Below are 13,673 nucleotides of genomic sequence, written 5' to 3'. Positions count from 1 at the left end.
CTGAAACAGACAAACTGTCAAACTGAAGTTATGGTGACACTATGGAGATGAAGGGGGAAAAAGATAAACAATTACTTTTTTGGAGCTCATCGGCGCTGCAAATACAAGGCCAATTCTGTTGTTTTTTTACCTCTGCATTTTTCAGGGGAGAATCCATACATGGAGCCACCAGGTGGCGCCAAGGTTTACTTAACCATTCAAGAAGTCGTTTGACGGGCCCTTTATTTGGGCTGGGGCTGTAAAGCTGGATGGTTTTGAGGTTTTAGAAAAAAGGATTTGATTTCAAATGTATAAGAGAGATTTAAACCCAAAATTCGTTCCCCGCAATACCCTTTCAATAACTTCGCCAGCCATGTCAGACATGTTGGTCACTTCCATTTCAATGCCAAATAAAGCTAGGGAAATATAATTTAAAATAACTTAATTACTTGTTGTTGTGATTCAGTGTCCAAAATTGTGTCTGTTAAAGACAGCATCTGTAACTTCTAGAAGACAATGCTTTGAATCTTTTGAACTCCTCTGGAATGGGGAGACCGGGGGGAATTGTACATTTTCCACATTTTCCTCCATAACTCACAGACTACTTCAAATAACATCTGTATGTTGTTACTGAGAAGGACATGACTATGTCATACTATGTCGTATATTGTAGTATATTGTTGTGTATTGCACTGATGGTAAAGCCCTTTGGGACTGACTCACTTTGTGATTTTGGGCTATAGGTGACTTGGCTTGACTTGACTATAATACTGAGTTTATTGCAAGATGTCAGTGTTAAAATTGCCACCATGGTGGGGGCAACTGTAACACTTAAAAGAATATGCCACATCAACCCACTGTATCTCAAATGAAAGCACACCTCACAGTAATTACATTATTTCAGTAGTATTTAATGATGTCACTGAAGTTTTTTTTTCTTGTTTGTGGTCCTAACTCTTTTAAATGTAATGCATTCAAAGAAACCGTCTATTTCTATTCTTGCAGAAGAAGAAGTAGCTATCCTAGTGGTAACCAGATTTTAATTATTTGAAACTAGTTAAAATATATTCTAATCACATGCTGATTAGCTGATGAGTCATGAGCAGTCTTTAACCAAGTACCTCAATGAAATTGTACTTATTGTGCTTACAAGATATTATTTGCAGATTAACACTCTGTTTTAAAATGTTTATTAGTGTTTTATTCCAATAATATGCAGAAACAATGTTTTTTGCCATATTTAAATTCATTGTAATTAAAAAAACAGCAAGTTAAACTCTGTTCATCTGATTCAAATTGTGGCACATTGCTGTCAATGTCATCAATGCTGACCATTTGTGCCAAGGACCTGCAAGACACAAGACAGCCAGCCAAGATTGGTTTCAAATAGCTCTCTATGTATACAATGCAGAATTCTTCCTCCTTTTGCAATAATATGTAACACACTTTTTGTTGATGTATAATGATCACATAAAGCAAAATGTATTACTGATTGCAAAAAAAAATTAAAATTAATGGGCTGCATGTCTAAACCAATGCATAACTGAAATGTTTGTTTGTTTATAGTAATTTTGATTTAATAGTCATTTTAAATCAAAATTTTATATAATATGTTAATTTTTCTTATAGAAAGGTAAAGTCACCACAAACAAACAAGGTGGTCACATTTGGGCATGTGGCTCGATCTTGCAACCATGACAAAATCTTGTTTGCTCTCTAGCAGCTGCAGTATACCTTTCATGTTAATTCTTAACCAACAACCTAGAGATGAACTGTGTATAAGCTTAAATTCATAGCCATCAAAACTTTAGACAGTAGAAGAAACTACTACTACTTTTGGCTGCTCCTGTTAGGGGTCGGATCACCCGTTTCCATCTCTTCCTGTCCTCTGCATCTTCCTCTGTCACACCAGCCACCTGCATGTCCTCCCTCACCACATTCATAAACCTCCTCTTTGGCCTTCCTCTTTTCCTCTTCCCTGGCAGCTCCATATTCAGCATCCTTCTCCCAATATACCCAGCATCTCTCCTCCACACATGTCCAAGCCATCTCAATCTTGCCTCTCTCGCTTTGTCTCCAGACCGTCCAACCTGAGTGGTCCCTCTAATATAATCGTTTCTAAAAATGCCCTTCCTCATCACGCCCAGTGAAGATCTTAGCATCTTTAACTTTGCCACCTCCAGCTCTGCCTCCTGTCTTTTCATCAGTGCCACTGTCTCCAAACCATATAACATAGCCGGTCTCACAACCATCTTGTAAACCTTCCCTTTAACTCTCGCTGGTACCCTTCTGTCACAAATCAATTCTGACACTCTTCTCCACCCACTCCATCCTGCCTGCACTCTTCTTCACCTCTCTTCTGCACTCCCTGTTACTTTGGACAGTTGACCCCAAGTATTTAAACTCATATACCTTCGTTACCTCTACTCCTTGCATACTCGCCATTCCACTGTCCTCCCTCTCATTCATGCATATGTATTCCAACTCGCTCCTACTGACTTTCATTCCTCTTCTCTCCAGTGCATATCTCCACCTCTCCAGGCTCTCCTCCACCTGCAACGTACTCTCACTACAGATCACGATGTCACCCGAAAACATCATAGTCCATGGAGACTCCTGCCTGATCCTGTCCGTCAACCTGTCCATCACCATTGCAAACAAGAAAGGGCTCAGAGCCAATCCTTGATGTAATCCCACCTCCACCTTGAACCCATCTGTCATTCCAACTGTACACCTCACCATTGTCACACTTCCCTCATATATATTCTGCACCACTCCTACATACTTCTCTGCAACTCTCGACTTCCTCATACAATACCACACCTCCTTTCTCAGCACCCTGTCATATGCTTTCTCTAAATCCACAAAGACACAATGTAACTCCTTCTGGCCTTCTCTATACTTCTCAATCACACTCTCAAAGCAAACATTGCATCTGTAGTGCGCTTTCATGGCATGTACCCATACTGCTGCTCGCTGATTGTCACCTCTTCTCTTAACCTAGCTTCTATTATGCTTTCCCATATCTTCATGCTGTGGCTGATCAACTTTATACCTCTGTATTTGCTGCAGTTCTGCACATCGCCCTTGTTCTTGAAAATCAGCACCAGTATGCTTCTTGTCCACTCCTCAGGCATCCTTTCACTTTCCAAGATTGTGTTAAACAATCTAGTTAAAAACTCCACTGCCATCTCTCCTAAACATCTCCATGCCTCCACAGGTATGTCACCAGGACCAACTGCCTTTCCACTCTTCATCCTCTTCATAGCTGCCCTCACTTCCTCCTTGCTAATCCACCGCACGTCCTGATTCACTAGCCCCACATCATCCAACCTTCTCTCTCTCTCTCTCTCTCTCTCTCTCTCTCTCTCTCTCTCTCATTTTCTTCATTCATCAGCCCCTCAAAGTACTCCTTCCACCTTCTCAACATACTCTCCTCACTTGTCAGCACATTTCCATCTCTATCCTTGATCGCCCCTACCTGCTGCACATCCTTCCCTGCTTGGTACCTCTGTCTAGCCAATCGGTAAAAGTCCTTTTCTCCTTCCTTAGTGTCTAACCTCTCATACAACTCAACATACACCCTTTCCTTTGCCACATCTCTCTTCACTTTACGTTGCATCTCCTTGTACTCCTGTCTTTCTTCATCTCTCTGCCTATCTCACTTCTTCTTTGCCAACCTCTTCCTCTGTATACTTTGCTGTACTTCCTCGTTCCACCACCAAGTCTCCTTGTATTCCTTCCTCTGTCCTGATGACACACCAATTAACCTTCCTAGCTCTCTCCCTCACTATTACGGCAGTGGTTGTCCAGCCATCTGGTAACTCTTCACTACCACACAGTGCCTGTTTCAACTCCTCCCTGAACTCAACAAAACAGTCTTCCTTCTTCAACTTCCACCATTTGGTCCTTGGCTTCGCCTTCACTCTCTTCCTCTTTTTGGTCGCCAAAGTCATCCTACATACCACTATCCAATGCTGCCTTGCTAAGTTCTTCCCTGTCACCACCATGCAGTCTCTTATCCCTTTGAGATCGCGCCTCCTATATAAGATGCAGTCCACCTGTGTGCACTTTCCTCCACTCTTATACTATGTCACCCTGTGTTCCTCCCTCTTCTTGAAGTACGTATTCACCACAGCCATTTCCATCCTTTTTGTCATTTCCATCATTCCCGTCTTCCCTACCTGAATAAATAAAACAACAAAACATTCAAATAGAATTAGGAAGAAAGTTAAAACAAACCAGATCACATCAATCAATTTTATTTATTTCTTGTGATACATGGAACTTAGAAATTTAGTAAATTCAATTGTTGCATTGACAAAGTATTTCTTGCACAAATAGAAATTCCTCAGGGCAAAGCAAAAGAAAAGAAAGGAAAAGCACAAAGCTCTTTGTACAAATGCTTTGAAATTGGTCTAAATGATCTCCTATCCTCCCCGCTCTGTGTACATAGCAATTTAAATTCTTTGAATGAAAATTCATATCAAGAATTTAAAGAATATGAAAAACACATCTTTCATTTTCTTTAAAAATCATACCAAGTATAAAAGCATACTAAATCGCATTATACTACGTGTTTTATAACAAGACGCGCTGTGATGAGTACTTACTGAAAGCAACTATTTGGAAATACTATTTGTAAGGCCACCGTCAATGGCTTGTCTTTACGCTCCATCGTGTGTGTTAATCGCAACATGTGACGACAAATACAAAAAAAGTTTCTCACGATTATGATCCTTTCGAAGTCGCCGCGTTGAAATTCCCGAGGTTATCGTCAGAACGCGCAGCGAAACAACGACGATTTATGCCGTCATCGCCTCGGCACGCCTGCGGCCCCGTCCGTGGTTCTGCAGCGCCCGGACGTGCGTACTGAGAACCGCGGTTACGTAACTCGCGAAGTCCTATTTACAATTTCTCTTATAGCTATAAGTCTGCTGCGCGCCGTGATTTGCACGTTTTGCTGTGACGACTAACTCGGGGGACGAACGGATCAAAGCCACGTTGTTGCGTTCCACCTCCGGCCCCAAACGTTTATGAGAAAAGGCCCCACGATATTGGACAAACGAGGCGCTTGTGCCAAACCAGCGGCCTAATAAAAGTCACAGCTCTCGCCTCTCGCTGTCTCGGAGTTGTTTCGATCCAGCGCGCATGCGCGCGGAGTACTCGTAAGTAATGGCGACGTTTCAGCCTTTTATACGCGAAGCGGGGTCGGACGAAGTTTCTCGGTAAACCTGCCGGTTAAACCAACAGCGTCGCTATCCCCATATGTATCGGCTCGGCGAGCCAGTTTATACGTCGGTCTTTTCGAGTACCAGCTAACGCGAGCATCCCGCCGTTCCCAGCCGAAGAAAAGCAGCACACCTTTATCGTTGCTAACGTCAACTGTTAGCTAGGTAGCGTTAGCTAGCTTACGCTAATATGTCACATTTTGCCTTTTCCGGTGTTTAGATAGGCGGTTAGCAAGCTCTCCGTCTCGGGTGGTGCTGAAAGCAGCTGATTACCCCAAGCGTCCGTTCACGTTAAACATATCGGAAAAGTTGCAGGTTTCCATCCTCGAGTATCGGCGACTCGGTCAACACCAACTGCTGCTGCTGCTTCTGCTGCTGCTTCTGCGGTGCCTACTGAGTGAGTAGCTAATGACACCCTCGGTGGTCTTTCTCGTGATCTTTCGCCGGTCACTGACCGTAGCTAAAAATGTTGGCGAGGGAAAAGATCAGTTCCCTCCAGCGTTTGTTAATTACCCATGGCCTCGTGTATTGACACTGTTGATGACCAATAATAGACGAACGCGCACGCCTGTGAGGTAAACACTTAATCGCTGCTGCTCCGAGCTACAGCTGGCTATCAAGTCAGTGGTACCGTTAGCTAAAGGGCTTTACTCGAACAGACGTTTCTGGGTGAAATTTAGCTGTTTCACGCGTGTATTAAACGTCATCTACAACCGGGAGTTTTTCTGGGCCCCCCCCCTTTTAACAACGTCAAATAAAGTTGGGTGTACGCAGTCGAGACACAAAGGGCGGTAGATAGACTTGGCCTGGTGATTTGTCAAATCAAGAAGTGATCAATAACTTCAGCTGTTAATGAAACGTGATCCTGGCGACAATAGCCGGGTCACCGCTACAGCTCACCGAAGTTGAACGCGGAGGTCGTGGCGAAGTTGAAGTGAGCGTAAGGTTTTATAAAGCACGAAAGGCGTGGACAAAGAAAACGTTTGTCTGTTCGTAAGTCAGCCGTTGCTTTCCCACCTCATCGTTAGCGAAATGCTGTTAACTACTCATCGATACGTTCGTATCTGGGGGACAACACCACCACCCCCCGCTAGACAAGAAATTAATGCAAAAAACATTTGCTAGTTAGCCTAACACCCTTACCCGTGCAAGGTGTTTCCCGTTCCATAATCAAAACTGAAACTGAAAAACAGCTGTTTTCGGATGAACAATTGCTAATTTGCTCACATTCAAATGCGATGCACATTCGGGCGCTTCCATACATTGGATGTACAGTAGAGGTTACTTTGACGTTGCTTTAACAGAAAAGCGAATGTGCAGGCTCTATCAACTGCAGAAAAATAATCTTGTTTTTTCTGAAGATGATATGGTAAGTGGCTGGGTTTTTTTTTTCTACAGCTGAATATTTTAATAGAAGGCTGGTATGATCTCTATTTTCTAATTTAGTTTCCGTTCCACTTCTTAAGCTGCGTCGTTCCCTTGTGTGGGAGTGGGAGCAAAGATGTGGTGGAAGGTTTAAAGAAACCCTTCTGATCATTCTTTAGCCCAAGTGAAATGGTACTCATCGAGTCATTTTATGTAACTGAATTTTTTTAGGCAATTAACCTATAAAGTGTATATTTTATTCCTGAGCTCATGATAATAAGATGGCTTTCTATGTAGATGTGGTCCCTGAGCCTGTGCATCCTCATTCTTCAGTAATGTTGTCATAGTACTTGCGTTTTCATCGTTGATTTGAGAATGTGTTTTCTGTTTGGGCGCATTCTGAATCTATAGAATTTCCTACAACAATCAGTGTCCCTCTGTGTCTCTGCCACTCGCTGTCTGATTGACTCTAAGGGAAGGCTGTCTGTTGTTAGCTCAATCCTGGCATCTAATGGCACACCTACATTTAAAAGATTTCCTGCTTCTTGGTGTTAAAAACTGTCAGTCATTGTAGTGCTTCACTTGTAAGCCAAATGACTGCAGAAAAGTCCTGCCACCTCCTTCATCCAAAGTCTGCTTGTAAAACTATGCTAATCTCATGTTGCTGGACTACTGTGGCAGGAGTCCTCTCAAAGCCAGTTCATTGACCATCACTCTGTAAACTGACTTTGTTTAAGCTTAAGAAGGGGAGTGGCTAAAACTGACAGATAAGCCAGATCACTACTTAGGTTAAGGGGCGCATGCGCTACATTGTAATTAAGCTCAAGGTCACATGTTCAATTTCTCTGTTCTGTTGTAAAAAAAACCAGTTTGTTTTATTTACAATTTCCTAATTATAAGTGGGTTGAGGTATTCTTCTGTGTAGTCTATCACCTCAAGAGTCCCATTTGATTTTGTGTATAATTCAGTTTAGTATGTTGATGTGAACATAAAGATTGCTTGAAGTAGTTAAATGCCTATTGGCCTACCTATACAAAGTGGGCCTTTATTATTTTTGGTTGGATCCAGCCAGCAGGGTTAGCCCCGCAAATGTGTGTCAGTGATCATGTTAGTGACTGAGTGAACAAGTTACACAATTAGGCTGCTAGATCAGATAACCCACAACATCACTGAAGTTACACGATTGGTCGGCCGACCAGTGACGTCACTGGTAAACATGAAAGTGGGAATTTCCCGATTGGCCTATAATAGGCCTATTGGCTCATTCAAAATGAATCAGCGCAGCGGTTCCAGCTCATTCCACAATTATCGCACGCTAGCGAACGGGATATATTGCTGCTCGTGGATACTACTGAAATGCTAAGAACAGAATAAGCACCCCAAATAACACTCACTCTGACAAAACACTCTATACAGTAAGTCTTAGAAAAATGAAACATCTACAAATAAAAACGGATGAAAGATGAGAGTGCTTTAACAGATAATTTGAATAGTTATAATTACTTTAATACGGGACGACTACAGAAAATTACAGATGAACATTTAATATCCAGTCATTCACATTATAGACACTTCCACTGACTATTCCTTTAACAAACTGGTCACAATTTCGAACATTGACCACACAGTCCAGTGTGGTTTTGACATTGTCTTGTTTCAATGGAAGTGTCTTTGACCTGAGAAATTGTCTGGCCAAGGTTGTAGAAGATTGACATTCAACCATATAGCATGATTTAAAATATTCCTAAATGACAGTTAATGTTACTTATTGATAATTTCTTGATTTGACAAACCGCCAGGCCAAGTCTTGGGCTATCTACCGCCATCTGTATCTCGACTGCATATAACCAACATTACTTGATGTTGGCAAAACTCCTTGGTTGTTGATGAAAATTCATTTTTGTTTCCTATCATGTGACTCCTCCCACAATACACCATCTAAACATAATCCAAGCTAATTCCTAAAGTAGGGATTTCCCATAGTTTATGGTCTGCAATACTTTTTTCTTCCCAGCCTTGAACGAGGAAAAAAACTCATACACTGATCAGGCCTAGAGCATGTGATGAGATTGGGGGGGGGGGTCGATTTCACTGTTTCTAACCCCACCACCACCACCACCAAGCAAAAATATTAGTTTACACAAAGGCAAGAGCTACCTAAAACGCAAAAATAATTCCTTACTAAAAGTAATGATGTGCAGTTTTACATTGCTTTATGATGTTTGAGAGGAAGAAGCAGAATGAAATTAACAAAAAAATGTACAAATGCAAACATTTAAGTCCCACTATATATTTTAATTTAATTTTAATTTATTTATTTTTTGCTCATTAGCCCTTTCTGTGGCCATGAGTGGCAAGTGCACCACAGCTGGACCACATTTTGACCACATTGCTCATAGCCTATATAGTTTGTTGATGCCTAGTTACGTCAGGTTGTCGACAGTAGTGGAAAGTGAACAGAGTACTACTAAGATGAACCCAGTGCCGATAATGGGCAACATGAACGACAACAGAAATATTCTCATCTGTGAGTGGAAAAACGTTTTGTTTTAGGGAAAAGTACAAAGCGTTCTAAAAAAACAAAAACATTGGACACAGATAACTGCTTCAAGCCAGGAAACCCTAGCTGTGTATTTATGATTTGGAATTCATACTTGGGTACAGTCACATTGTGAAGATGAACTTGTCAAATAAAATCTCAAGATGACAAGTTTACTACAATTAGAAATAAGTGGCTAAATTAGAAATTGATTAAACAATTGCACACTGGTTGCTCCCTCGTAGTAGGATTTATTTAGCTCAGAGCAACATTTTCAGGCTGAATATGTCCATTAGTGTCAGGTAAATTGGGGATGGGGGTTTGGTCATGTCCAATGTTGTAGAAAAGTTAATGCGTACTCAAAGGTGGCTTTACTACCTTAATGAAGCACAGCCTGACAGATTTGAATAACTTTAAAATTTACTGAACGCAACTGTGTGAATGTATTCTTTGTGAGAACTAGGTACACAGTGATTTGAATAACTTTTAAAAAAATATATTTTTTTTGGCATTATTTTATTTATACCTTTCATTAGATAGTGATAGTGGAGGCAGACAGGAAATAGGGAGAGACCAAGAGTGGTAAGACATGCAACAAAGGTCATCGGCTGGATTAATGGTGGCAACCGTGTGGCTATGTGGTATGCGCTGTAACCATACGGTTATGGAGGTGTGTAGCGCCGCATTATGTAATAACGCCGCATTATGTAATACATTTTCACATCATTATGTAATAACGCCACATTTCGTAATAACTTGCCGCATTTTGTAATAAAATTATTGAACGCAATATGTAATAAAGTTTGCCGCAATATGTTGTTACATATTGCACCGGTTATTACAAAATGCGGATGTTACACTTTTTTTATGAAGAAAATGTAATAATTTGGTGCATTATGTAATAAACCACCAAAATTTATGTCTTGATTTGAAAAAAACATAACGTCAGAACAACATTGATTTTAAGCATTCTAGCATGACTCAACTAAGAATTAATTTTTCTAGTAAGATGTTTCATTAGTCAAAACTTATTCAAATATAACTGTTTATTATAATCGTAGAGAATGTGTTTGAATGTTCAGAGACAAAAACTGCACTAAATGCGTGTTACAGACACAAACATTATCAGTGCACTGAAATGTCAGGAGACATACACACATTTGCATTATGTTAAACATATATACGTGATAGAAAGCAGACAAAAGACAGAAACAAATATGGAATAGAAAAAACTTTATTCCAGTTCCATTTGTGTTAATGCAACATAGATGTCCTTTTCTATAGTGGTTAACAATAGTATAAACTGCCTAAAAACAGCCCAAACAATCTTTCAAATCAAAATTAGATATTTCTAATCATGTTATTAAAATAAAAAAGGCTAGCCACACTTGCCGATTAACAAAAAGATTTGCAATATTTCCAATATACAAGAAATTTACTTACGACTTGAAAAAAAACATCTTCTCTAGTAGCAACAGTAGAAATACCTTTTCCTCCAACATAAACTTCTCTTAAAACAACCATCACTTAGTAAGATTAAAGATAAACAGTCAGAAAATTATTGAACTAGGTACAACAGACACATACTGTTCAAGGTTAAATGTGATCCGTCACATTTGGAAGTTCCTCCTATCATTCTTTCCTTTATTCATTCACTATTTACATCATATCTTTCCCTTCCTTCCTTCCTTCCCATACTATGTTTTCCAAAAAATGTCCTTGATTTTGAAATGTCCACAGCTTGTGTGCCTCAACAAGACCCAGGCCCTCATCCACTTGCTATTTTTTCCAAATAGCTCCTTTAATCTCGCTGAGAGACCACTCCCACGTCCAGCTGATTTATATAGCTTCATAATACTAATGACACTGTCACTGTCATGTTCCAACTGAAGGCTTTCAGCTAAAGATTCCCTGATGTAGATTTGAGGAAGAAATCGTGATGCAAGGTCTTGGAAAAAGTTTATAAACCCTGTTGAATACACCGAGCATTGACATGTCAGCATGTAGTGTCAACTGAATAACATATGCCAGCAATCTGTCGGCAGGTTGGGCATGTCACAATTTCCATCATCATATAGAAAGGCATCATCATGGGGTATATCCAGGGGATCGTGATGGTGTTCATCCAGAGCACAGTCATCTGGTTCATCCGTGAAATGGTGATGGTTTTCAACAAATGTAGCATCATGGCATTCATTCAGGGCATCATCATTGAGAACATCTGGTTCATCATCTTCTTGGTTTGATCCATTCTCATATCTTTGACATGTCCTTTCCCTCTCCGCTTCCACAATATTCTCAATGAATGAAGACACTGACCTCTCCAGACTGAGATAATGTGTTCCATGCTCCTCTGCAATATGTCCAAGGACCAGCAATGGCAAGCTTTCTGAGTATGTGTTAGACTGAGATATAATAGGAGAGGCATCAGTTCCCAGTGTGGAGATAATGAGAAATTGGACATTGAAAATCTCAGCTGCCCTTTGTAGTGTGACGTGATCTCCGTAGGTCCCAAATTGTGACATGCTATCCAAGTATACATCCAAGTCATTTCCATCAACATAGTGAGACAAAGGTGTTCCATTTACGGTAAATGGATTAAACCTGAGATCTTGAACTATTTCATCCCTTAGGGGTTGCTGCTGATCTGAATATTCCTAATGAAGCAAGCTGATCAGCTATGGCACTAAACTGGCAATTTCCATCGGGTGCTGGGTCAAACCGTACACTCACATCTAAGGAGTTATAGTCCCTCAGTCTGTCTTCATGTGTGTATGTCATCAAAAGTGGACGCAAAGTTAGAACTGACTTCGAAGATTTAGAGCGCTTTTTTTCTCGTTGCCGTGTTGTACTAGTCACATCAGAAACAAAGAACAATTTTTCTTGCACTTTAGCATCACCAGGAATCTTGAACTGAACTTTGTATTTTGAAAGCTTTATGTTACGTTTCATGATCCTACCAGGCAACACGCGATACCGTTTTGAAACTCGATGGGCACCATCTTTCACTCTCACCAAAACAGCTTCATTGACATGATAAACAGATGGAGGATTTTGTTTAGATACATGCCGGATCATCCGTTTACTGCAATGCTCAGTGGCTTTCTTTGCCATTTGTCTTTGTCTTCTTCGTTTTTCCTCAAATCTGAGCCGCTGTTTCAGGGAGGGTAAATTACTTTGTGGATCATTCGTGGATTGTTCACCAATGACACTGGATGGAGAACCTGCCAGGGGATGCATCACCGTGTTACTTTTTCTCCCATAGTATACTTGAAATGGAGACATCCAACTTAAAACTTCCTTTGGGTCTTCATTTAGCACTCGGGAATATGACGGCAAATGTTTAACCCAGTTAACCCCTTTCCTCTGACAATTCACAAGGTCATACGTGATCTTTTTCCTCAGCACTCTGTGGGTCCTCTCTACCTTTCCTTGGCTTTGGGGATGGTACGGTGAACTCTCAATTATTCTCACTTGCATTGATTCCATCAGCCTTCGCACAGCTCCTTTAAACTCTCTGCCTTGATCATGCTGCAAAACTTGAGGTGGGCCATGTTCAGTGTAGATATCATAAAGATGTCTTGCAATCTCTGAGCTGTCTTTACTTTTTAATGGTTTAAGCCATGTGTATCGACTAAAGACATCAATCACAGTGAGGATGTATCGATATGTGAAATGGCCATGCTTGATCTTCCACTTTCCCATATCAAGGAGGTCAATCTGATGCCGATCCTGTACTTCTTTGGCCCTGATTGGCCTCGGAATGGGTTCATTTCCAAATCTAGCCTTGTGGAGTTGGTAGCGTCTGGAGCAGTCCAGTGTTTTTTGAACCTTTCTTTCACTAATGCCAGAGTGTTGCTCATTTAGTCGCTTATTCAGCTTCCTCGCACCTGATCCCTTTGTGTCATCCAGACCTTTTTTTACAATGCCACCAACCGCAGACCTCATAGCTACTGGCTTCCCGGCACATAGCAAGGTGTCTCCATCCTCGCTCAGAGAGTAGAGATTCCTATTTCTCCACAGCCTCACCAGAGCACTTTGTTGCACTCTTGTACGTGCATTACAGGAACATTGAACTCTCCCTTTAGTTTCTTCACAATGACTTCATAGACATCTTTAGTCATTGATTGTTTTTGTCCATATCCCATGCAGACAACCCAAAGGGTACAGGCCACAATTATGCTGAACTGTAGAGCTGTCAAAAAATATTTTGTTTAATTGAATATATCACGTTGTTGTATTATGTTATAGCGGTAACTTACAGTAGTTTGCTGTTATTGGTCCCCGAAATTAATCTGTAATTTCAGAAACTTTCTAAAACCAATCTAGCATCTGCTAGTTTAGCTTATCATTGCTAATCACATCATGGTTACTAACTTAAAAGTTTGGGCTTTAATCTGTTAGCATTTCATATTAGTTGCAAATCAATCAACATACATTTCTGAGAGATTCTCTGAATCTGAAATCTGATATTTGTTCATACCTTTCATCGTGTTGCCTTTCAAATATTTTCCATCTTAAGTGGTCAGAGGGCATGGCAAAACTGAAGCCAAAGTGTT

The 13,673-nt window shown here is 40.7% G+C and overlaps 1 protein-coding gene across 5 annotated transcripts in view; it reads left to right on the top strand.

Moving 5' to 3' along the window:
• Positions 1-4,239: 4,239 nt before the first annotated feature.
• Positions 4,240-13,673, top strand: part of fndc3a (fibronectin type III domain containing 3A) — an 87,687-nt gene continuing 78,253 nt past the window's right edge. For 2 of the 5 annotated variants that reach the window (XM_056282998.1, XM_056282994.1), the window contains exon 1: positions 4,240-5,607. The gene's annotated coding sequence lies outside the window, so the exon portion shown is untranslated. Of the gene's footprint in view, positions 5,608-5,991; positions 6,204-13,673 lie in introns of those variants that run through there. The other 3 variants (XM_056282995.1, XM_056282997.1, XM_056282996.1) reach the window with 3 other exon arrangements.

The sequence above is a fragment of the Lampris incognitus genome, chromosome 7 (genome assembly GCF_029633865.1).
Source record: "Lampris incognitus isolate fLamInc1 chromosome 7, fLamInc1.hap2, whole genome shotgun sequence".
NCBI lineage: Eukaryota > Metazoa > Chordata > Actinopteri > Lampriformes > Lampridae > Lampris > Lampris incognitus.
This window is presented reverse-complemented; position numbering and strand designations above follow the sequence as displayed.